Raw genomic sequence first — 23473 nt, 5'->3', positions numbered from 1 at the left:
AAATTTAAAGTTTGATTAATTTTTTACTAAAATAAAGAAAAAGAAATCTTTTCACTAGACTAAAATATTTATTATAATTAAACGAAAAAGGCATTGGCCGGTGGCGAGATGTGGACGTGCGGCCGTCGCTGTACGGACTCCTGAATTTTTGTTTGATAATATGAAAAAAATGAAATTTAACTTTTAAAAGAGAAATTAAATGAAAAGAGAAGAGAGGTGTGGTTGAAAATGGGAGAAGTGTGGTTGTGGTTTAGATTTTTCGTAGATGCCATCATTTGCTCGTTCGCTTTTCCTAGGGAGACAAGCACATCACGTGAGAAGTCTGGAGAGATTAACTATCATGAGGAAAGAAAGAAAAAGAAAGAAAGTGTATCTTTGTCAACATTTTTGATGAAAGATAGTGGTGAGATATTTGCGAATCTATGGAGCAAACAGCTTGCACCTCTTCTGTGGTGGACAGACTATAAAAATCTCAATTGTACTGTCACTTTTTTTACTTTTTTTATATATTTTATTTTATGGATTTGGGGATTTTTAACTCCTTGGCATGTCAATTAAAAGTTGGACTGGCGTGGACTCCCCACCTAATTGGAGAAATAAATCTTCTTATTCTTTATTGGGTCAAATTAATATGTTTTCTTCTGCTATCCTTAAATATAAGATTATATTGGTAATTAAAGGATTGAAATTCAAAAGATTTATGGTGGGAGTGAGTGTAAACCCTACAAATCATTAAAAAAAAAAAAAAAATTTTGAGATCAATTTTGTGTCGAAATTTATGATGAAAAAATTTTCATTGCAAAAAAGTTGTCCCCAAATTTTACAACGAAAATAATATATTTGCCATAAATTTTACAATGCTGAATTTGATTTTTGTCACTAATTAATTGAAAATTTATAACAAAAATAAAATTCCTCGCAAAATTGACAAGCACGTATTTGCGATAAATTTTTTTCGTCCCAAATTCAATGACTATTTAATTTTCATCGTAGATTTTACAACGAAAATATACTTTGTCACCCAATCTTAAATTCAAATCTAGTGAATTCGACGACGAATCCCAATATTCATCGCCAAATTTGATAATGAATCTTCAAATTCATCATCGATTTTGGTAATGAACTCAGAAATTCATTGCTGAAATCAATAATGAACCCTGAAATTCGTTGTCGAAATCAACAACGAATCTAGAAATTTCTCACTGATTTTAACAACAAATCTAGAAATTCATCACTAATTTGACAAAAAATTTTAGAATTCGTCGTCAACTTTAGAGAAAATCATGAATATATATGCTGGCAACAAATCCATTAATTCATCACAAATTCTGTGATAAATCTAGTTTCATCACGATTTACGATACATTTATGATAATTTAGTGAAGAATAATTTTTGTTGTTAAATTTATCTCAAAATGTAAAAATTTTACCTAAAACTAACTATTTCTGCATTGTATCGTGTTAATACAAAAAATTTCAAACTTGTTTAATACCAAATAAATTCAAACACATCATATACATGCATCCTATCTAACATACATGGAACCCCATCATATCTAACAACCTACATGCCATATATTCAACCAAATCATAATTTATCCATCAAAATAAAATCATACATCAAATTATCTAACATCAAATTCATACATCACCAAATATTAACATTTTACAAACAGTTTTAAACAAATCAATCCGTACATATCTAATATCTAACATTCATACATCACCAAAATCATCATATTTTTCCTTAAGAAACACTTTCTTCTTATTCTTCCAATATTCTTTTTTTCCGTTATCAAAATAATCAAACAAACAATATCATTGATAACAAAAAAGAAAATAATATATATGAACACAAAACTTAAATCTTACTTCCTCCGACATTGATTTTCATTTTATACCAGCCTTAGTCTCACCAATCATGTTTCAAACAAATTAATAATATTAATAAAAAATAGAAAAATAAAATGTTCACAATCAAAACAGTAATATTCAAAAATACTAATTATGAGACAAATAATATTCATGCAAAAATCATGAAGAACTATCATTACCATCATCGTTGTTACCACTATTATCACCAAAACCAAAAGGAATATGACTTAGAGTAGAACTAAACTGAAAATGTCTCATAATAAAATCTTGTTATTGGTGCATATCATGTAGAAAAATGAGGGTGAAAATTTCCTTTCTAAATGATTAAAATGTCTCTTTCTAACCTCTTTATGTGTAAATATCTCAAAACTATGGAGCAAATATTATATAAAAAAAATGCTTAACTTTGTAATAACACCTCATATAAAATTTGGTAAGAGTTCCTTAAAAGCAATAGGAATGAATGTCTACATGATTATATAGCAGTCATGACTTTTCAAACCAATCAATTTGCATTCCTTTATATCGACACATCTTCCAAAATTAGAGACATACCTATCTAGAAATTTCAATAATTTCAACCATTCACAACAACACATGTCTGATCCTTATTCGATATAAAAATTATCTTTTGGTTTTGGTCCCCTACTATTTTCATCGACATCAAGAGTAGGTCTTTTACAAAGGAGTCACATATCTTTGGTTTTTTCGTTGATATTCATCACTGTATTTATCATATTATCAAAAATATTCTTCTCAATATGCATGACATCGAGATTATAATGAATCAAATGACTAAGCCAATATGGTAAATCTCAAAATATACTCTGTTGATTCTATTTATGTGTACTTCCATATTCATATATTGTATCATGTGATTCTTCAATAATAGATGAAAAATTAACCACTCACCACCAAATCTATTCACCAGTTAATCTCAATGGTAAAGCTGTTATTTCAATTTTATTTTTAGTGAATTCATCTTTATTTCTTCTGAAATTATGATTTGATGATAAAAATTCTCTATGATAATCAAAATAACTTAGTTTCTATTGGATTGAAAAGTGCTAGAGGGGAGGGGGTGAATATCGCTCGTGGATTTCACTTATCGTATTCAAAAACGTATCGAGAGTTAAGCAGCGGAATAAGAAAACAAACATAAAAAGACGCTAAGTATTTACTTGGTTCGGTGCCTAGGGTGACTCTTACTCCAAGGCTCACACTCGTTGAGCGTTTACTTTGGGCAACAACTATATCGCGCAAAAGGTTACAACTTTAGAGTACAATATTAAAACTGAAGTAACAATTATATCGACGATGAAAATAGCAATCTTGAAGCTTAGGGTTGTCGGGGTCTTGTCGTATCTCAGCCGGATTGTTTTGTTAGCAGTACGCAGCTCAAAGATGTCTTGGAATTCGTTGAATACAAGTGCTGGTCGAGACCTCCTTGTATAGCCTGCTGAGGGCACCCTCAATCCCCTTGAGGGCGCCCTCATCTGCGCCGAATCGGCCGTGCGGATGAGCTCTGAAGAAGTTCTCGCTGATCCTCTTGAAGGCGCCTCCATACTCCTTGAGGGTGCCTTCAAGGCTATCCGAGGTGCCTCAAGCATCCATGAGGGCGCCTCCAGCCTTGCTGCGCGCACTGTTGGTGCAGGAAGCATCCGACGATCGAACCTAAGTTTTGATAATGACAAAGGGATTCAAAGTTAAGATTCTCTGTTATCTAACATGTTGAATGAGTATTTCAGGAAAGTCCTAACTGCGGTTAGGCAGGTGAAAACCCTAGGGGGTGGTAACCCTAGGTCCTAGGGGGTGGTAACCCTAGGTGGAGAAAAGTCCTAGCTGCGGTTAGGCAAAAGGAAAACCCTAGGGGGTGGTAACCCTAGGTCATAGGGGGTGGTAACCCTATGCGGAAAGTCTTGGCAGGTTGATGGCTTCAGGCAAAAGTCCTAGGAGGTGGTAACCCTAGGTGGAAAGTCCTGGTGTCGCGAACCAGGTGAAAGACTGGACTAGCCGGGAAGCGGATGTCCAGCAGAAAGTCCGAAAGTCCAGTCGATCTGGAGGATCGCACTGGCAGCAGGTAAATCTCCTGAGTGGAGTAGGTGAGGACGCGTTCCCCGTAGAGGGAACAGTAGGCGTCGGGTCGACCTAGGGTTTCCGGATGGAAACCCGAAGTCAGGCTCGGATAGTCCAGAGACTATCATTATCACTTTTATTATGCTTTATGTGCTAACTTTGTGTTGTAGGGTATATTTGGGATTAATGTATCTTGCAGGGACCAAAGTGCAAAGATTAACCTCGGATGAACAGTGTCCGAGGCGCCTCCATGGAGCTTGAAGGCGCCTCGGGTACGAAAGCTGACCTGACCGCAAAATAGAGTTGAAGGCGCCTCAGCTGGCTCTGGAGGCGCCTTGGAAGGCGCATTGAAGACCCTTGAAGGCGCCCTCAAAGGTGATAAGCGCAAACTGGTCAGCGCTCATCTGCACGGTGGACTCGGAGCTATGAAGGCGCCTTCGGAGGCTTCCAAGGCGCCTTGGATGCCCTTTATAAGGGGACTTCGAGCAGCATTGATGTACAACAACTTCCAAGCTTCCATTCTGCCGTGTTCTGCTCAAGTACTGCTTCCGAAGTGCTGTTGCAACATTCCGACGACCCGGAGCTCAGATTTCTTTTTTACTACTGTTGTCGGTATAATTTTAATTGCAGTTACATTTATAATTAGTTTGTAATATTCATACGAGCTTATAGTTGTTGCCCACGGAAAGCGATCAAGGATCGCGGGCCTTCGAGTAGGAGTCGACCTAGGCTCCGAACGAAGTAAACGACCGTGTCTCTGTGTTTGTGTTTATTTACATTTCCGCTGCGTATTTTACTCCGATAGTTTTTTCGATAATCGAACGAATTAGCCACGAGCGCTATTTACCCCCCCCCCTCTAGCGCGTCTCGATCCAACAATTGGTATCAGAGCGGGGTCGCTTTGAACTGGTGCAACCACCATTCAAGCATTTTTCGTGGCTTTGTCGTTTGTATAGGTTGAAAATATAACCTTACGCCTTTCATTTTTTTTCCCTCCAAAACTGTTTTCAAAAAAATCCATTTTCATCTTTTCACCATTGGTTGGAATTAGCGAAATATTGCGTTTTCAAAAATTTGTGGTAATATTTTTTAATATTATTTTAATAATATTTTATTATTTTTTCTCGAAATTCCTGAATCACTATCTTTATTTCTCTCCCGCACTACTAATCCAAGACTAAGGCTTGGAACAAGTTTTATTGTGTTTATTTTGCGAGATTGTCTTTCTAAAATGACCCATCAAGAAGGCTACAACACTGCTCATCCACCGCTATTCTCCGGAGATGATTTCGGAGATTGGAAGGGTCGGATGGAGGCGTATCTCCAGACTCACTTTGAAGTCTGGATGATCGTCAAAACCGGGTTTCAACTGCCAACTGATGGCACCGGCAAGCCACTACCGTACGAGAACTGGGACGCGAACCTTATCAAAAAGGTAGAAGCAAACGCAAAAGCAACGTATACACTTCAGTGTGGCTTAACGAATAAGGAGTTGAATCGCGCCGGCCCATTCTCAAGTGCCAAGGAGCTGTGGGAGAATCTGATTGAGTTACACGAAGGTATTCCTGATACAAAAATCGGTAAGCATGTTTTAATAAATAAATTATTTGAGCAGACTAATACTAGTCCGGCCGAGGAAGGTATTACGATGGTTGTAGGTACAAGTAAGACACAGAAACATATGTTGAAAGCAACCTGGTCTGAGTCATCAGATGAATCCGGATCCGTTGAAGAGCAACCGAGCCTTCTCGCTGTACCAGTACTAGCGAACATTATCGACACCGAGTCCGAGTTCGAGTCCGATTCAGAGACCGAGAGCGAATCAGACACCGAGTCCGAGCGAAGCCACGAATCCGCATCCGTTTCCGAATGACCAAAACCCACAGTAAGTGCTTTAATGTCTAGTATTAACTTAGATGACTCGCAAAATTTAATTCCATACTTGCTTAAAAAATTGGCTAAATCCAACGTCCGGGTTAAGTCGCTCCAAAAGGAGGTAACAACCCTTAAGGAAGCGACTGACTCGAGTTCTTTAACTGAGTCAGTTCAAATTGGAAGTTCAACTCAAGTCCAACAACTTGAGGAAGAAAATTCCAATCTGAAAGCTCAAATTAAAGAACTCAAGAACACATTGGAACGGTTCACCTTGGGTTCTAAGAATCTGGATCTGATTCTTGGAAAACAGCGAGCCGTTTACAATAAAACTGGACTTGGATTTAAGACCAAAACGAAATACAAATCGTATTTATCATTAGTTAATAGAAATAATATAAAGGTAGTCCAAGCATGGGTACCTAAGTCCAACTTGGTCAATCAAGTTGGACTTGGTCAATATTGGGTCCCAAAGGATCAAATACACTACCTCGATAGACCATATCGAGGCTATGATCCAGGGGGAGTAAAAAGAAAAACAATCTTAAAATTTTTTTAAAAAAAATTAATTCAAAAATTCGAAATTAAATTCAAAATTTTGAAATTTGAAATTCAAAATTTTGAAATTTGAAATTCAAAATTAAATTTAAAATTCGAAATTAAATTAAAAAATTCAAAATTTGAAATTCAAAATTCGAAACTAAATTCAAAATTCAAAAAACAAAATCAAATTAAAAATTTGAAATTAAATTATAAATTCAAAATTCAAAAATCAAAATCAAATTAAAATTTTGGAATTAAATCATAGATGGAGGATTCAGAATAGCTGGCCCCCCCCCCCCCCCCCCCCCACTGAACTACCCGACAGGGTGACTAAACTTAATCTACCCGAAATGGGTAAAACAAAAGTATATTACCCGGCAGGGTAATTAAGGTTAGATTAAAACGGGCTAGGTTTAACTTGATCCACAGTACTGGTAAAATTTTTGGATGATAGTACGTTAGGGAAGCTTGGGCATCGCATGTCTAGGAAGATATGACTTCGACCTGGTGCATTCGGTCAAGTGGAACTGACCGAAGCTACCCTTAAATGGATCCTAACTAGTTAGACCAAGGTTTAGTATTAAGTTCAATGGGTAGGACTATTTGGAAAACCTCGAAGGCATGGTTATTTTAATGAGTTCCTTGTGACTCACCATAGCCCAGAAGTTTATCCAAAGAATGCTTACTTGTTGAACCCAAAGCTAAACCTAAATCTAACACAAAGTAAAACCAAACCCTTAAATTGAACCTCAATTCATCTCACAACAATTATAGGATTCCCTGATTGAAAATTTAGATCGAGTGAGATGACTAAGTAATTAAACTCAAACTGACAATTAAATCAATTCAAAATTAATTTCAAAATTATTTAAAATCTTTTCAAAATCAATTTCAAAATTATTTAAAAATCTTTTCAAAATTAATTTCAAAATTATTTAAAAATCTTTTCAAAATTATTTAAAAATCAATTTCAAAATTATTTAAAAATCTTTTCAAAATCAATTTCAAAATTATTTTAAAATCTTTTCAAAATCAATTTCAAAATTATTTAAAAATCTTTTCAAAATCAATTTCAAAATTATTTAAAAATCAATTTCAAAATTATTTAAAAATCTTTTCAAAATTATTTAAAAATCAATTTCAAAATTATTTAAAAATCTTTTCAAAATTATTTAAAAATCTTTTCAAAATTAATTTCAAAATTATTTAAAAATCTTTTCAAAATCAATTTCAAAATTATTTAAAAATCTTTTCAAAATCAATTTCAAAATTATTTAAAAATAAATTTCAAAATTATTTAAAAATCTTTTCAAAATTAATTTCAAAATTATTTAAAAATCTTTTCAAAATCAATTTCAAAATTATTTAAAAATCAATTTCAAAATTATTTAAAAATCTTTTCAAAATTATTTAAAAATCTTTTCAAAATCAATTTCAAAATTATTTAAAAATCTTTTCAAAATCAATTTCAAAATTATTTAAAAATCTTTTCAAAATCAATTTCAAAATTATTTAAAAATCTTTTCAAAATTATTTAAAAATCTTTTCAAAATCAATTTCAAAATTATTTAAAAATATTTTCAAAATCAATTTCAAAATTATTTAAAAATCTTTTCAAAAATTAATTTCAAAATTATTTAAAAATCTTTTCAAAACTTAATTTCAAAATTATTTTAAAATCTTTTCAAAACTTAATTTCAAAATTTATTTCAAAAACTTTTCAAAAATTAATTTCAAAATTATTTAAAAATCTTTTCAAAATTAATTTCGAAATTATTTAAAAATCTTTTCAAAAATTAATTTCAAAATTATTTCAAAATCTTTTCAAAACTTAATTTCAAAATTTATTTCAAAATCTTTTCAAAACTTAACTTCAAAATTAATTTTAAAATCTTTTCACAAATTAATTTCAAAATTATTTCAAAATCTTTACAAAACTAAATTTCAAAATTATTTCAAAATATTTTCAAAATTTCAAAATTATTTCAAAATTATTTCAAAATCTTTTCAAAAACTTAATCCTCTGAAAAATACTTGAAAAACTTATTCAAAATCTTTGGAAAAATACTTGAAAAACTAGTTTCAAAATCCTTTGAAAAATATTTGAAAAACTAGTTTCAAAATCCTTTGAAAAATACTTGAAAAACTAGTTTCAAAATCCTTTGAAAAATACTTGAAAATCTTGCTCCCCTAAATTTACGAGACTTACAAGAATATGGAATTAGCGCTGAAGGAAATGGAGATTTGAAGCTTGAGCATGCTCATACTTTAGGGCTCTGATACTTGAACAAAACAATTTGGATAACTTAAAATCTATTTAACATCATGCTTGGACTTAAAGACCAACTAAAATAAATAACCTAAATTAAACATTTAGTCACTCCCTCTTTGTCCAAATTTTTTTTTTTTTTTAAAAAAAATCTAGCTAAGTTTTTCTAACTTTAGTTAGGTATGTCTTTCTAAAAACAACCAAGTCTCAAAAGTGGCTAAAGGCATCATTCGAAATCATCCATATATTAGCCTTTTAAACTTAGGTGAAAAATATTTCGTTTAACTAAGTTTCACAAGCCTTCTTCTACCTTCTCTCAAAAAGATTGTTTTCTTAAAATCTTAAAACTTGCTTTCAACTGATTTTTGATATATGGCAAAGGGGGAGAGTAGAAGAAAATTCAAAGAATTAAAGAAAATTAAAAGAAATTCAAATTTTAAAAAGTGAGCTTTTATTAAGGGGGAGTCTTTATATAAAGGGGGAGCTCTGCACTTAATTTAGCTCTGCACTTAACTATAATTATGCTTGTATTTTCATGCTTATCTTTTAATGGAATTATTTTCTTAACTTTGAATTTTTGTTGTCATAATCAAAAAGGGGGAGATTGTTGGTGCAGGAAGCATCCGACGATCGAACCTAAGTTTTGATAATGGCAAAGGGATTCAAAGTTAAGATTCTCTGTTATCTAACATGTTGAATGAGTATTTCAGGAAAGTCCTAATTGCGGTTAGGCAGGTGAAAACCCTAGGGGGTGGTAACCCTAGGTCCTAGGGGGTGGTAACCCTAGGTCATAGGGGGTGGTAACCCTATGCGGAAAGTCTTGGCAGGTCGATGGCTTCAGGCAAAAGTCCTAGGGGGTGGTAACCCTAGGTGGAATGTCCTGGTGTCGCGAACCAGGTGAAAGACTGGACTAGCCGGGGAGCGGATGTCCAGCAGAAAGTCCAGAAGCGTCGAGTGCTGAGCAAAAGTCCAGTCGATCTGGAGGATCGCACTGGCAGCAGGTAAATCTCCTGAGTGGAGTAGGTGAGGACGCGTTCCCCGTAGAGGGAACAGTAGGCGTCGGGTCGACCTAGGGTTTCCGGATGGAAACCCGAAGTCAGGCTCGGATAGTCCGGAGACTATCATTATCACTTCTATTATACTTTATGTGCTAACTTTGTGTTGTAGGGTATATTTGGGATTAATGTATCTTGCAGGGACCAAAGTACAAAGATTAACCTCGGATGAACAGTATCCGAGGCGCCTCCATGGAGCTTGAAGGCGCCTCGGGTACGAAAGTTGACTTGGCCGCAAAATAGGGTTGAAGGCGCCTCAGCTGGCTCTGGAGGCGCCTTGGAAGGCACCTTGAAGACCCTTGAAGGCGCCCTCAAAGGTGATAAGCGCAAACTGGTCAGCGCTCATCTGCACGGTGGACTCGGAGCTATGAAGGCGCCTTCGGAGGTTTCCAAGGCGCCTTGGATGCCCTTTATAAGGGGACTTCGGGCAGCATTGATGTACAACAACTTCCAAGCTTCCATTCTGCTGTGTTCTGCTCAAGTACTGCTTCCGAAGTGCTGTTGCAACATTCCGACGACCCGGAGCTCAGATTTCTTTTCTACTACTGTTGTCGGTATAATTTTAATTGCAGTTACATTTGTAATTAGTTTGTAATATTCATACGAGCTTATAGTTGTTGCCCACGGAAAGCGATCAAGGATCGCGGGCCTTCGAGTAGGAGTCGACCTAGGCTCCGAACGAAGTAAACGACCGTGTCTCTATGTTTGTGTTTATTTACATTTCCGCTGCGTATTTTACTCCGATAGTTTTTTCGATAATCGAACGAATTAGCCACGAGCGCTATTCACCCCCCCCTCTAGCGCGTCTCGATCCAACACGCACTTCTCCTCCTCTGCACCCGAGGTGCCTCCAAGCTCCATGAGGGTGCCTCGGGTACTGTTCACCCGAGGCAAACTTTGTTCTTTAGTCCCTGCAAAGTATGTTAGTCCACAAAATAACAACATACCCTACAAAACAAAGTTAGCACATAATAATAATATAAAATAAATGTATAATAGTCACCAGACTGTCTAGTTCTGATTTTGGATTCCCGACCGAAAATCTTAGGTCGAACCGACGCCTACTGTTCCCTCCGTGGGGAACGCATCCTCACCTACTCCACTCATGAGAGCATACCTGATGTCATTCTGGTCCTCCAGACCGACTGGACTTTTTGCCTAGGGTTACCACCCCCTATGACCTAGGGTCACCACGCCCTAGGGTTTTCCGCCACCTAGGGTTACCTCCCCCTAGGACCTAAGGTTACCCCCTCCCCCCTTAGGATTTCCACCACCTAGGGTTATCACCCATTATGACCTAAGGTTATCCCCCCTTAGGATTTCCACCACCTAGGGTTACCACCCCGTAGGATCTAAGGTTACCGCCCTTTAGGGTTTTCCACCACCTAGGGTTACCCCCTAGGACCTAAGGTTACCGCCCTTAGGGTTTTCCACCTGCCTAACCGTAGTTAGGACTTTCCTGCAAACTCATTCATACATGTTAGATAACAATTAACCTTAACTTTGAATCTCTTTGCCATTATCAAAACTTAGGTTCGATTGTCGGATGCTTCCCGCACCAACAATCTCCTCCTTTTTATTATGACAACAAAAATTCAAAGTTAAGAAAAAATAATGCCATAAAAGATGATAGTTCAAGCATAAGCATGATAGTACAGACATAACATTAAGTACAGATCTCCCCCTTTAGTTAGAGCTAGAGTATAAAGACTCCCCCTCCTCTTTAAGCTTAAAAAAAAATTTAAATTTTAAATTTCTTTGAATTTTCTTATACTCTCCCCCTTTGCCATATATCAAAATCATCAACAAAAAGAAAGCTACTAAAAACAGAGAAAGTGATCATCGGCCTTAGCTAATAAAGTCGAAAAAGATATTAGCTTTTCAAAAGGTTTTGAAAAACTTAGCTTTCAAAAACATAGTTTTTAGCCTTAGAAAACTTTAGCTTTTTACAAAATCCTCTAGCTAAAACTTAAAGAAACTTTAATAGAAGACAAGAATTTTTTGATAAACCACTTAGCTTTTGGAAATGAATTTTCTTGAAAACTCTTTAGCTGAGTAAAAATACTTCTATCAAAAGTTAGGTATGGAGCTTAGTTAGAAAACCAAGTTTACCAGGATATTTTTAACTAAAGAAAAGTTTTTGACTTGAAAGGTGACTTGGCTAGCTTTGAGTTAAAGAAATTTTTGACAAGACACTCTGTTAAATCCTTAATTTTTAAAAGAAGGGAGTATATTAGAATAAATATTTAGCTTTTGAGATAAGTAATTTAAAATAATCAGATTACTCAAAAAGATTTGGCAAGAAAAGTTAGCTAAGAAAATGATTTATCTTTAAAAGGATCATTTAGCCAATTTTGAAAAAAAAAATAGTTTAAAGAGCGAAAAAAGAATTTTTAGAGATTGAAAAGTTATATTTGAAAAATACTTGACTTGAAAATAGTATCAATTTATAAAATTTTAACTAAGGTCATTTTCACTTAGAACCATAAAGAGTAAGAAAAGTTAGTTCTCATTCCAAAAAGTCCTAAAGCCAAGCATGAGTAACTTAATTTCCTTAGCCACATGTCTAACCATTAGCTACTAGCTGTTTACCTAGAGGGTAACAGTTTTCACTTTGTTAATCAAGTTAAGTTAGCGATCCAGTTAGTTTTGACTAAAACAAGATAACTTAACTTGATTAATGTAATTTGGTATTTAACACCCAGACTTATGTCAATGCACAGACATAAGCATTCTTAAGTCTAGGCAGTACCCTATGCATCTCATATCATTCTAAGTATTTTCAAACACAAGCAAGTTAAACTTAGTGTGCTTATGAGATGCTCTGGCTTTTTCTAGGAGTACATGCTTTCTAGAGGGTAATTTCCTAGGCTAAACCAGACTTTTTCTAGGGGTGCCCTTGTGTGGGAGGCGCCTCCAAGAGGCGCTCGCTAAAGCATTTGCTTCCTTTATTTTATTTTTTTATTAGAGTTAGGTTAAATTTTGATTAATTTTGATTCATTAAGTTGATTAAGTTAACTTGATTTATTTATTAAGTTGATTAAGATAATTTGATTTATTTATTAAGTTGATTAATTAAATTGATTAAGTTAATTTGATTTATTTATTAAGTTGATTAAGTTAATTTGATTTATTTATTAAGTTGATTGATTAAGTTGATTACGTTAATTTGATTTATTTATTAAGTTGATTAATTAAGTTGATTAAGTTAATTTGATTTATTTATTAAGTTGGTTGATTAAGTTAATTTGATTTATTTATTAAGTTGATTGATTAAGTTAATTTGATTTATTTATTAAGTTGATTAATTAATTTAGTTGATTGATTAAGCCAAATTAACTTTGACTAAATTCATCCTAGATCCATCTCACTCGATTCTAAGTTATCAATCAGGGAACTTAAGTAGTGTTGTGAGATGATTATCTTAAATTTAGATTATTTCTAAGGATTAATTTACATTTGAGTTAGACATAGGTTTTTCAATTAGTCAATTAAATAGACATTTCAAATATTGGCTCCCCGGCTGTGGCGAGACACTAGGCCTTCTTAGGTATGAGATCATCCACCACTTCTAGACAGAACCTTTCAAAGAAATAATATATTTAATTTCCTTTTTGAAACCTCTAGGTTTAACTAGATAAGTGTAAATTATGCCTAGGTCCTGAATCTATCCTAATCTAAATATTCATATTATAAAGAAAAAGAAATAAACAATCATCAAGTAATTTTATCTAATTATCAAGATAGTTTTTCTATTGGCTCCTCCTGGATCATAGCCTCGATATGGTCTATCAAGGTAATGAACTTGATCCTTGGGGATCCAATATTGAACAAGTCCAACTTAATTGACCAAGTTAGACTTAGGTACTCATACTTGGACTACCTTTCTATTCGATCTGTTAACAAGTGATAGGTAAGACCGGTACTTTCTTCTAGCTTTAAACCCTAGTCCGGATCGATTGTATACGACCTTCTATTTTCCAAGAATCAAGTCAAGATTCTTGGAACCCAGTATGAACCGTTCCAATGCAATCTTCAAATCCTTGACTTGAGTTTTCAGGTTGGAATTCTCTTCCTCAAACTTTTGAACTTGAGTTGAGGTTCCAGTCTGAATCGGGTCAGTCAAGGATTCGGAGTTGGTCACTTATTTAAGGGGTGTTACCTTCTTTAGAAGTGATCTTATTTGAATGTTGGATTTAGCTAATTTATGCATTAATTAATTAATTAAATTGTATAAGCGAGAAATACTTATAGAGGGGTTAGGCCATTCGGAAACGAATACGGATCCGTGGCTTCTCTCGGACTCAGCCTCTGATTCGTCCTCGCTTCTGGATTCATTGATTTGGTCTCGAGCCGTTATTGCAAGAAAACTTGTCTGTTCGAGTTCTTCATTGTCAAACTCTTCTAAAGAGGACTCGTCCCAGGTCGCCTTCAGAGCCTTCTTTCTTCTTGGTTTCTTCGCGTCTTTCTGGTTCGGACAATTCGCCTTAATATGCCCCTTCTGGTGATTCGTAGCAGGTGACTTCGACTTTCATCTTTGAGTTTGGTTGGGCCTCCTTGGAATGGATTACCTTTTTGACATCCTTCTTGGTGAAGCCTTTCTTCTTTCTGTAGAGCTTCCTCACTAGGTTGACGAGTTCGAGCGTGAGCTAATCGTCGTCGTCATCTGAATCCGGTTCTTCTTCTGACTCCGGTTCGGTTCTGCATCTTGGTTTTGACTCGCGCGCTTTGCCTGTACCTGCAACCAAAGTTATACCCTTCTCGGCCGCGCATGAGTTAATCTATTCATGTAATTCGAATTCTAAAAATAACTCATCCAATTTAATTGAAGAAAGATCCTTGGATACCTTGTAAGCATCTACCATGGACGCCCACAAGGTATTCCTCAGAAAAGCATTTAGGGAATACCTGACGATATCTCTATTTTCTACCTTTTGTTCGATTGCGTGGAGATCGTTGAAGAGGTCTTGGATGCGTGCATGCAATTGGCTTGTTGTTTCTCCTTCCTACAACTTAATATTAAATGAATAAGATCCCTCTTACTTACTTTTGTATTGGACGTGCCCTCGTGCAACTCGATCAACTTCTCCCACAATTCTTTGGCACTCGAGAATAGACCGACGCGGTTCAACTCCTCCTTCGTTAGTCCACATTGGAGGGTGCAGGTGACTTTGTCATTGGCTTCTACTTTCTTGATTAGAGTTGCGTCCTAGTTCTCGTACGGTATTGGTTTGTCAGCGCCGTCAGTTGATAGTTCGAGCCCGATTTTGACGATCATCCAGACTTCAAAATGAGTCTGAAGGTATGCGTCCATCCGACCGCTCTAGTAACCGAAGTCATCTCCGGTGGGCGAGCGGTGCTATAGCCTTCTTGGAGAGCCATTGATGATCTAACACGAAAAATGAAAAAAAACGTGTCCCAGGACTTGATCCTGGATTAGTAGTGCGGTTTAAAAGAGAAGATACTACGCGATCTCGAGTGGTGTTGCACCAACTTCGAGATAAATTCGATTACAAAAAAATAGATTGGAAGATGGCAAGAATACCGATTCCGAAAAGCTGAAAGACACCATGAAAATGTGCTTGACTGGTGGTTGCACCAAATCGAAACGACCCCGCTCTGATACCAATTGTTAATCGAAAATCGCTAGAGGGGGGGTGGGGGTGAATAGCGCTCGTGGCTTTCACTTATCGTATTCGAAAACCTATCGAGAGTTAAGCAGCAGAATAAGAAAATAAACACAAAAAGACACCAAGTATTTACTTGGTTCGGAGACTAAGGCGACTCCTACTCCAAGACCCACGCTTGTTGAGCATTTACTTTGGGCAACAACTATATTGCGCAAAAGGTTACAACTTTAGAGTACAATATTAAAACTAAAGTAACAATTATACCGACGATGAAAATAGCAATCTTGAAGCTTAGGGTCGTCGGGGTCTTGTCGTAGCTCAGCCAGATCGTTTTGTTAGCAGTACGCAGCTCAAAAATGTCTTGGAATTTGTTGAATACAAGTGCTGGTCGAGACCTCCTTGTATAGCCTGCTGAGGGCGCCCTCAATCCCCTTGAGGACGCCCTCATCCGTGCCGAATCCACCGCGCGGATGAGCTCTGAAGAAGTCCTCCCTAATCCTCTTGAAGGCATCTCTATACTCCTTGAGGGCGCCTTCAAGGTTGTCCGAGGCGCCTCAAGCCTCCAAGAGGGCACCTCCAGCCTTGTTGCCCGCACTTCTCCTCCTCTGCACCCGAGGTGCCTCCAAGCTCCATGAGGGTGCCTCGGGTACTGTTCACCCGAGGCAAACTTTGCTCTTTAGTCCCTGCAAAGTATGTTAGTCCACAAAATAATAACATACCCTGCAAAACAAAGTTAGCACATAATAACATAAAATAAATGTATGACAGTCACCGGACTGTCCGGTTCTGACTTCGGATTTCCGACCAAAAATCCTAGGTCGAACCGACGCTTACTGTTTCCTCTGTGGGGAACGCGTCCTCACCTACTCTACTCAGGAGAGCATACCTGATGCCAGTCCGATCTTTCAGACCGACTGGACTTTCTACCTAGGGTTACCATCCCCTAAGACCTAGGGTTATCACCTCCTAGGGTTTTCCACCACCTAGGGTTACCTTCCCCTAAGACCTAAGGTTATCCCCCTTAGGATTTCCACCACCTAGGGTTACTATCCCCTAGGACCTAAGGTTACCGCCCCTTAGGGTTTTCCACCACCTAGGGTTACCACTCCATAGAACCTAAGGTTACCGCTCCTTAGGATTTTCCACCTGCCTAACCGCAGTTAGGACTTTCCTATAAACGCGTTCATACATGTTAGATAACAACTAACCTTAACTTTGAATCCCTAATCGCAGTTAGGGTTTTCCACCCATCCATAACCGGGTTTGGTTTAACTTAATTTGGTTTGGTTTAATTTAACTTGGTTTGATTTAACTTAACTTGGTTTGGTTTAACTTAACTTAGTTTGGTTTAATTTAACTTGGTTTGGTTAACTTAACTTGGTTTGGTTTAATTTAACTTGGTTTGTTTTAACATAATTTTTTTAGATTTTTTCTAAATAAAATTTTGTTAATTTTTCTTTCCTTATAACCGACAGCTAGTCTATAAAAAGGAGTAGGATGTAGCCCTTAAAACCTAACTTTATTATTCTCTACAATTCCTTCTCTCCTTGTGGTTGCTGCCCCCTCTCCTCCTCTTAGGGTCGGCGACACAACTCCCTTTTTCTCCTCCTCCTTGTGGTTGGCTCCTCTTCTCCACCTAGGGATGACTCCTCTTCTCCACCAAGTGCCGGCGGCACTTTCTTATTCTCCAAGGGCCGGTGGCACTTCTTTGTTCTCCAAGGGCCGACGACTTGAAGAAAAGGAAGAAGAGGAACACAAGCAAGAAGAGGAAGGAGAGGAAGGAGAGGAAGAAGAAGAAGAAGATTAGAAGGTACCCCATCCTAGAGACTCCCTTTTGTAGTTGGAAGTTTTGGAAGAGAAGAAAAGAGGGTGGTGTTGTCTTGGTAGATCATCACCCACACAACGTCCAAGAAGAGGAGAGGAATGCGGTAGAAGATCAAGAGGTCTTTAGCTACGAAGAAAAGTACAACTAGTTCTTTAATTCCGCTGCGAAATTGGTTTTGTTTTCTTCATGTCGATTTTGGATATCGATTTGAATACCAACACAAGAGACCAGTGATCTTGTGCTTCGATTAAGGTATGCTTTGATCAATCAAGATCTTACTTGATTGATCAAACACATGTCTGATCACTACAAGAAATTTTAGATTTAACCACACCTAATAGACAACAGTTTTTCGAGAAACTGTTATCTTTTTGCCATTTAACAACAGTTTTATTGAAAACCGTTGTTGTTCACCATAATTTTTTTTAAATGACAACGGTTTTTAAAAAATTATTGTCTAATGTATGTCAAAGACAACGATTTTTAAAAAACTGTTGTCTAATGTATGTCAAAGACAACGGTTTTAAAAAACTGTTGTCTTTTAGCGTTGCTTACATGATAATATACAACAGTTTTATTAAACTGTTGTCTATTGAATGTTGTTGAATCCCAAAAAAATAATAGTTTTTTTTAACTTCACGAAAAAAAACTCACGAACAAAGAGTTTTTTTGTTCGCGTGAGGCTAGGTCACCACTGCCGATTCCCCTTTCCCCTCCTTCCCAACCCGACGCTGATCCTCGTCGCCTATCGACGCCGATACTTCTTCTCCCCGCATACATAACCACCAGCCAAGAGTTACTCAACGCCGGCTGAAGCCTCATTGAGTCATGCCTTGCTCCGATCAACGCCATAACTGCCGTCGCCGAGCCCTAACTCTTCCCCGACGCCGGAGCCACAAGGAAATCGATCGCGCTAGCACCAAGCGTCCACCGCCGGCTAAGCCTCTTCTCCACTGATCACTGGAGTCCATCCAGAGATTTCTCTTCTCCTAGAGTCGCCGACCCTGCATTGGTGGATCTCCGGTTAAGAGGGGTTTGAACCCTAGATCTAACCTCCTGCGGCGCCTCTCTACACATCGCAACTTCGACGATCGAACCAGGTTTGCTCTAACCGATCTTTACTCTAGTGTTGGCATTGCCCTATTCCTCTGTCCCAGCTCACCGCTACAATAACCTCCCGAGCCCTCCGAGAGAGATATCAGATATGGCTCGAGGGTAAGTTGTTTTTAGTGCTAGATTTGTGTGGACTTGATTGTATACATTGTTTGGGATGTTGAGTTTGGTTGTGTGATCATTTATTACAGATCCGTCCAGCCAAAAAACATATGCCGCCTTCTCAACCGCCAGCCGCAACTCCCCCACTGCGCCCTCACCGAGAAGCACCCTGACGCCTCCTCCGCCGACGGCGAAGACGATCCCCTCCACTTCTCTGTGACTCTTCAACAGTCTTTATGCTGCCTGTAACGACCCAATTTTCCCTATTTCAAGTAGTAAATATCTTTAAAAACATTTAGAAATACTTTTAAAATATGCTAGAGATTTTTAGAAATTTTTAGAGTATTTTTACGTAATTTTTGGAGGTCGTTTAGTATGTTTACAAAAAGAAAGAAGTTTTGACCAAAAAATCATTAAAAATGAGACTTGAACCCAAGACCTCCGGCCAAACTCGACTTAACCGGACACAGCCAACCAACTGGGCTGCGCACGCTTTGCTAATCAAGAATGAGGAGAAATATATTTAAGGTATAGTATAATGGAAACCCTAGTTTAAGAAGATCAAATTTTTCCCGAATCCGGAAAATCTCATTTCTTCTCCTCCTCGCGTGCGCCGTTTCTTCTCGGGCGAAACCGAAGAAACCCTAGTTTCTTCTCCGGCGGTCGGCGGAGGGTTGTCTCCAAGAATCCTTCACATTCTCGTGATCTTCTCGACGTGGAGAGCACATAGACGCGAAGAAGGCGCTACGATTTCGAGTCTCGTCGGAACCCTAGAAGCCTCTTCTCTTCTCGGTTGTAAGTCCAAGCAAATCCCGGTAAGTACTACTCACCTGTGGTAGGAGTAGTTCCGAAATTTTGCTTCCTTCTTTTCCTTGCCGAGCGTGAACAGATTCTCATTGACTCGTTTAAGCATTACGGTTGGGTTTTCTTTGCTAAGCACAGCATGTTTAAGAAGTATTTGTTTTTAGGTTGTGACCTTGATGATCATGCTCTGTTTCGTGTAGAGTGTTATGGTTTCAAATTTTTACAGTTTAAGTTTTACAGTCCATGTAAAGCTTCGTGTAGAGCATGAGGAATTGTTCCTCAGGCTTGCACTTAGTATTTTAGTTGGCATGTTCGGGTTGTATGGAAACTAGCATTGTTCTTCCTGTTTCCTTCTGTTGTCGTGGCACATTGCGTGAAGAGCAATTGTGGCTTGGGTTTACAGTAGAAGCTCTTTACAGTGACCATTAGGAATTGGTTGATCTATGCTATTAACTGGACATGAACAGCATATGCTTTAGTATATCATGTGTTAACTTTTGATTACAGCAGAAATCATCCTTTCTTTATGTTTTTGCTTTGTTGGAAATAACTTAGGAGTGTAGACCTATTAAGTTCAGATTTCATATATCGGGCAGTACTCTATTCCTTTAGAATTTGTTTCATGTCAAGTTTAGTTTTAGTTTAACATGAACAACCTTGTTTAGTTTTAGTTTAACATGAACAGCCTTGTTTTTATGATTTGGAGTTAGCTTGTTGTGCTATTTTTCTAGCATTCTAGTATTTGGTTGCTTGGCATTTCAGTTGCTTAGTTCCTTAGCATTTCAATCTGAAATTCAGAATTTCACGGCTTTGTTTTTAAGCATGAAAGTTTCATAAGTAAGCTTGAGTAATTTCTTATCCAAGAACAGCCCTTTTATTTAGTTAGAATGAGTTTAGTATTTTCCTTGCAATTCAAAGAGCAAGAACATCCCTTTATTTAGTTAGAATGGGTTTAGCATTTTCCCTGCTACTTAGAAAGGCAAGAACAGCCTTCATTTAAAGTATGTAGTGTTAGTTTCTTGAATTTCTTGAACATGAACAGCTATTAAGCTTATCTTGTAGTTTAATTTCCTTGCTTTATTTTTATAATATGCTCAGTTAGTTGCAATTCTCTACTTGTTAGATACACTTGCAGTATTCGAATAGCATGAGCAGTATCGAATTATAATTCAGTTTCTAGTTTCCTGTCCTTTCTTCTGGTTCTTTTTTTTTTTTTAAATTTGTGCACTCATTTAGATGGTTTATTATTCTTGTTGTGATGAATTCAGGTCTAGTGAAAATACTGAAGAAGTATGACAAGAGAACAGGAGCACTTATCAGGCAGCCCTTCATCGAAAAGGTGCTGCAGCAGCCATTCTTTACAACTGATCTCCTATACAAACTCGTGAAGGAGTGTGTGGCTATGCTCGACCACCTCTTCCCCAGCAACAACCTGTCAGTTTCAGCAGAATGCGACGGACAAAATGGAGTGCCAAAGCCGGCACAATCAGGTGGGAGGGTTCCGGAGTTGGAGGAGATTAAATATATGCAGAGCTTATACATGAAGAGCACCGTAGCAGCGCTACGGTCCTTGAAACAGATTAGGATCAAAAGTTCAATAGTCAAAACAGATTAGAAAATCTCGTGTTATATTGTTCTACCTTTGTTTTAATAGTGTTATCATTTTGTTGGTTGCTTATGAAATTTCTTCAGAATGTTATAGATATTATTTTTGAATGTTAGAAAATTGTATATTAAATTTTATTTTGAAATTTAGTATTTTGAATGATTTATAATATTAAAAAATTGTGTATTAATTTTTTTTATTTTTTATCTAAAAAAGACAACGGTTTTTCACCGTTGTCGTAGATAGTTTAAAACTGTTGTTAAAGACCCTGTTATTAAAGGTAGACGCTTAAAGACAATGGTGAAAAATTGTTGTCTTTGAAGGAAAAGACAACAGTTTTTCACCGTTGTAAAACTGTTGTCTTTGCCTTCAAAGACAACGGTTAAAAACTGTTGTCTTTGGGTACCCCTTTTAACAACACGACCTTTAACAATAGTCCGAAAGAGGCTACGACAACGGTGAAAAACCATTGTTGTTTGGCTTTTTTCTTGTAGTGGATCGAGCATGTGGGTTGCTAAGAAAGATTCTATGCTCGTATAAAATTTTTGTACAGGGGATTTACACAGAACATAATTTTCAGCACAAACAGAACCATGATAAGAAGCGACTTGATCGAGTCAGGTCAATCAGGTCAGAGAGCATCAGCGGATCAGTTGACTGAATGGCGGGATCGGTCGACCAAACGAGGACTTATCCGAGTGGCAGAACCTGGATGGGAAGCCAAATCGATTCAAGTAGGATCGGTCGATTGATCTGGGGGATCAATCGACCAATCAGAATTGGGTCAAACCTGATCTTGAGATTAGTGGATTTGGATCAGGTCTGAGGTGGCTATAAAAAGGGGTCTCGGCCAGCACTTTAAAAGTGACACTCAGAACATTCTTCTTACGTGTGTGCTTTTATGGAACGACTCAACAATGGCTAACTGCTGCTCCGACAATCGACGATCAACTATTTATTCTTTGTTTTCAGTAAACTTTATTTTCATTATTTCACTTCTACTAGTCTTTGTAAAGTGTTTCCGAACTTATAGTAATTGCCTAACGTAAGTGATCAACGATCGCGAGTTTTAGAGTAGGAGTCGCCATAAACTCCGAACCAAGTAACCAAAAGTGTTAGCGATTGTTCTCGTGTTTCTCTCTATCTTCCGCTGCGTTTACTTTGTGTTTTCCGAAACGAGTGAAAAAGTCATGAATGCTATTCACTTCCCTCCCCGTCTAGCACATCATCGATCCTACACAAGATTTTTCATGAAAGATGATTAAGATTAGTTCATGAAGGAAAATCAAAAGACACATAATCTTTGGTATTCCTTAGATGGATATAAATATGATTTATGAATAGAATTTTCATTAGATGAAAACCTGTTGTGTCCATTAAGATTCCTCCTCCTCATCTTCTTCCTCCCTATCTTGGCCGAAACATCCTAGGTGGTTGTTAGTACAACCAAAGGTTATTTCTTTCTCCACTTCGTGAGTTTGTGAGATAAATGAAGGTTTGTTCGTGTGGATACCATAGAGGCATAGACACATGATCGTGTTGAGATCCTAGCTGTTGGGAGATCAAGTGCACGCATCAAAGGTATAACCCTCTAATCAAACTTATTATATGATATTTTTCCTTCGCATAGATCTTCTGGAGAGGATCTAGTAAATTTTTCACTACGCTTTTCGCGTGTTTGGCGCACTAGATCCCTACAACGCCACTCAACCTTCCATCATTAGGGAACAAATGTCAAGTTACTTTAACCCCTTGGGGACCTCTTGTTGGATCGAAAGTGCTAGAGGGGGTAAATGGTGCTCGTGGCTTTTAACATTTTCATAAATTAATCGAGAAAACATAGAGCAATAAAACAGTGGAAATAATAGACAATTGACACAAGTTGGTTTTACTTTGTTCGAAACTTGTGATGACTCCTACTCCACGGCTCGCGATCATCTATCGCTTTTAGAAGGAAATTCACTAATACTTTGGAGAATTACACAAAACTTACTAAGAGAGATAATAAAAAAATGCGTAATGTAAATTATACTAACAGTATTAGAATTTGGTGTAGAGTGTAGTTGTCGGAGCAAAGCGGTGATCGTAGAAGATGTAACATATTGATTTGCAAGTACTCTTCAAAGAGCTGCTCGAACAACTCTTTTATGAAGTGTTGAGGGTGCCTCCAATAATGTCTGAGGTGCCTCCAACTGCAGATGTTATCCCTAAAATCTCAATAGTGATAATCATCGTAATCTGCGGTTTTTATCCTATGGAGGGCACCTTCTATGCTCTTTGAGGCACCTCTGTGCCCAACTCCAAGGCGCCTCCAGTCGCATGGGAGGTGCCTCCAAGCCCTTCCACATGGGGTCTTCAACCAGGGTGTCCGAGGAGCCTCCAACAACACAGGAGGCCCTCAAGCATTGTTCACCCAAAGCTTCTTTGTGCATTTCATTTCTTGCAAGACATGTTAGTCCAAAATACCAAAGATACCTTGCAAAATAAAGTTAGCATAATAAAATATGATTAATTTAACAATTTCTAGACTATCTGGTTTTGACTTCAGATTTCCAGTGAAACTCTAAGTTGAACCAATGTCTACTGTTCCCTCAACGGTGAGCATGTCATTACCTACTTTTCAAGAGAATTTACCTTTTGCTAAACTTGTACTCTAGAGCATTTGGACTTTTACTCAGCATCCGAGATATCAAGAATTTCTAC

Source organism: Zingiber officinale, chromosome 7B (genome assembly GCF_018446385.1).
Source record: "Zingiber officinale cultivar Zhangliang chromosome 7B, Zo_v1.1, whole genome shotgun sequence".
Lineage (NCBI taxonomy): Eukaryota > Viridiplantae > Streptophyta > Magnoliopsida > Zingiberales > Zingiberaceae > Zingiber > Zingiber officinale.
Note: the sequence above shows the minus strand (reverse complement) of the source record.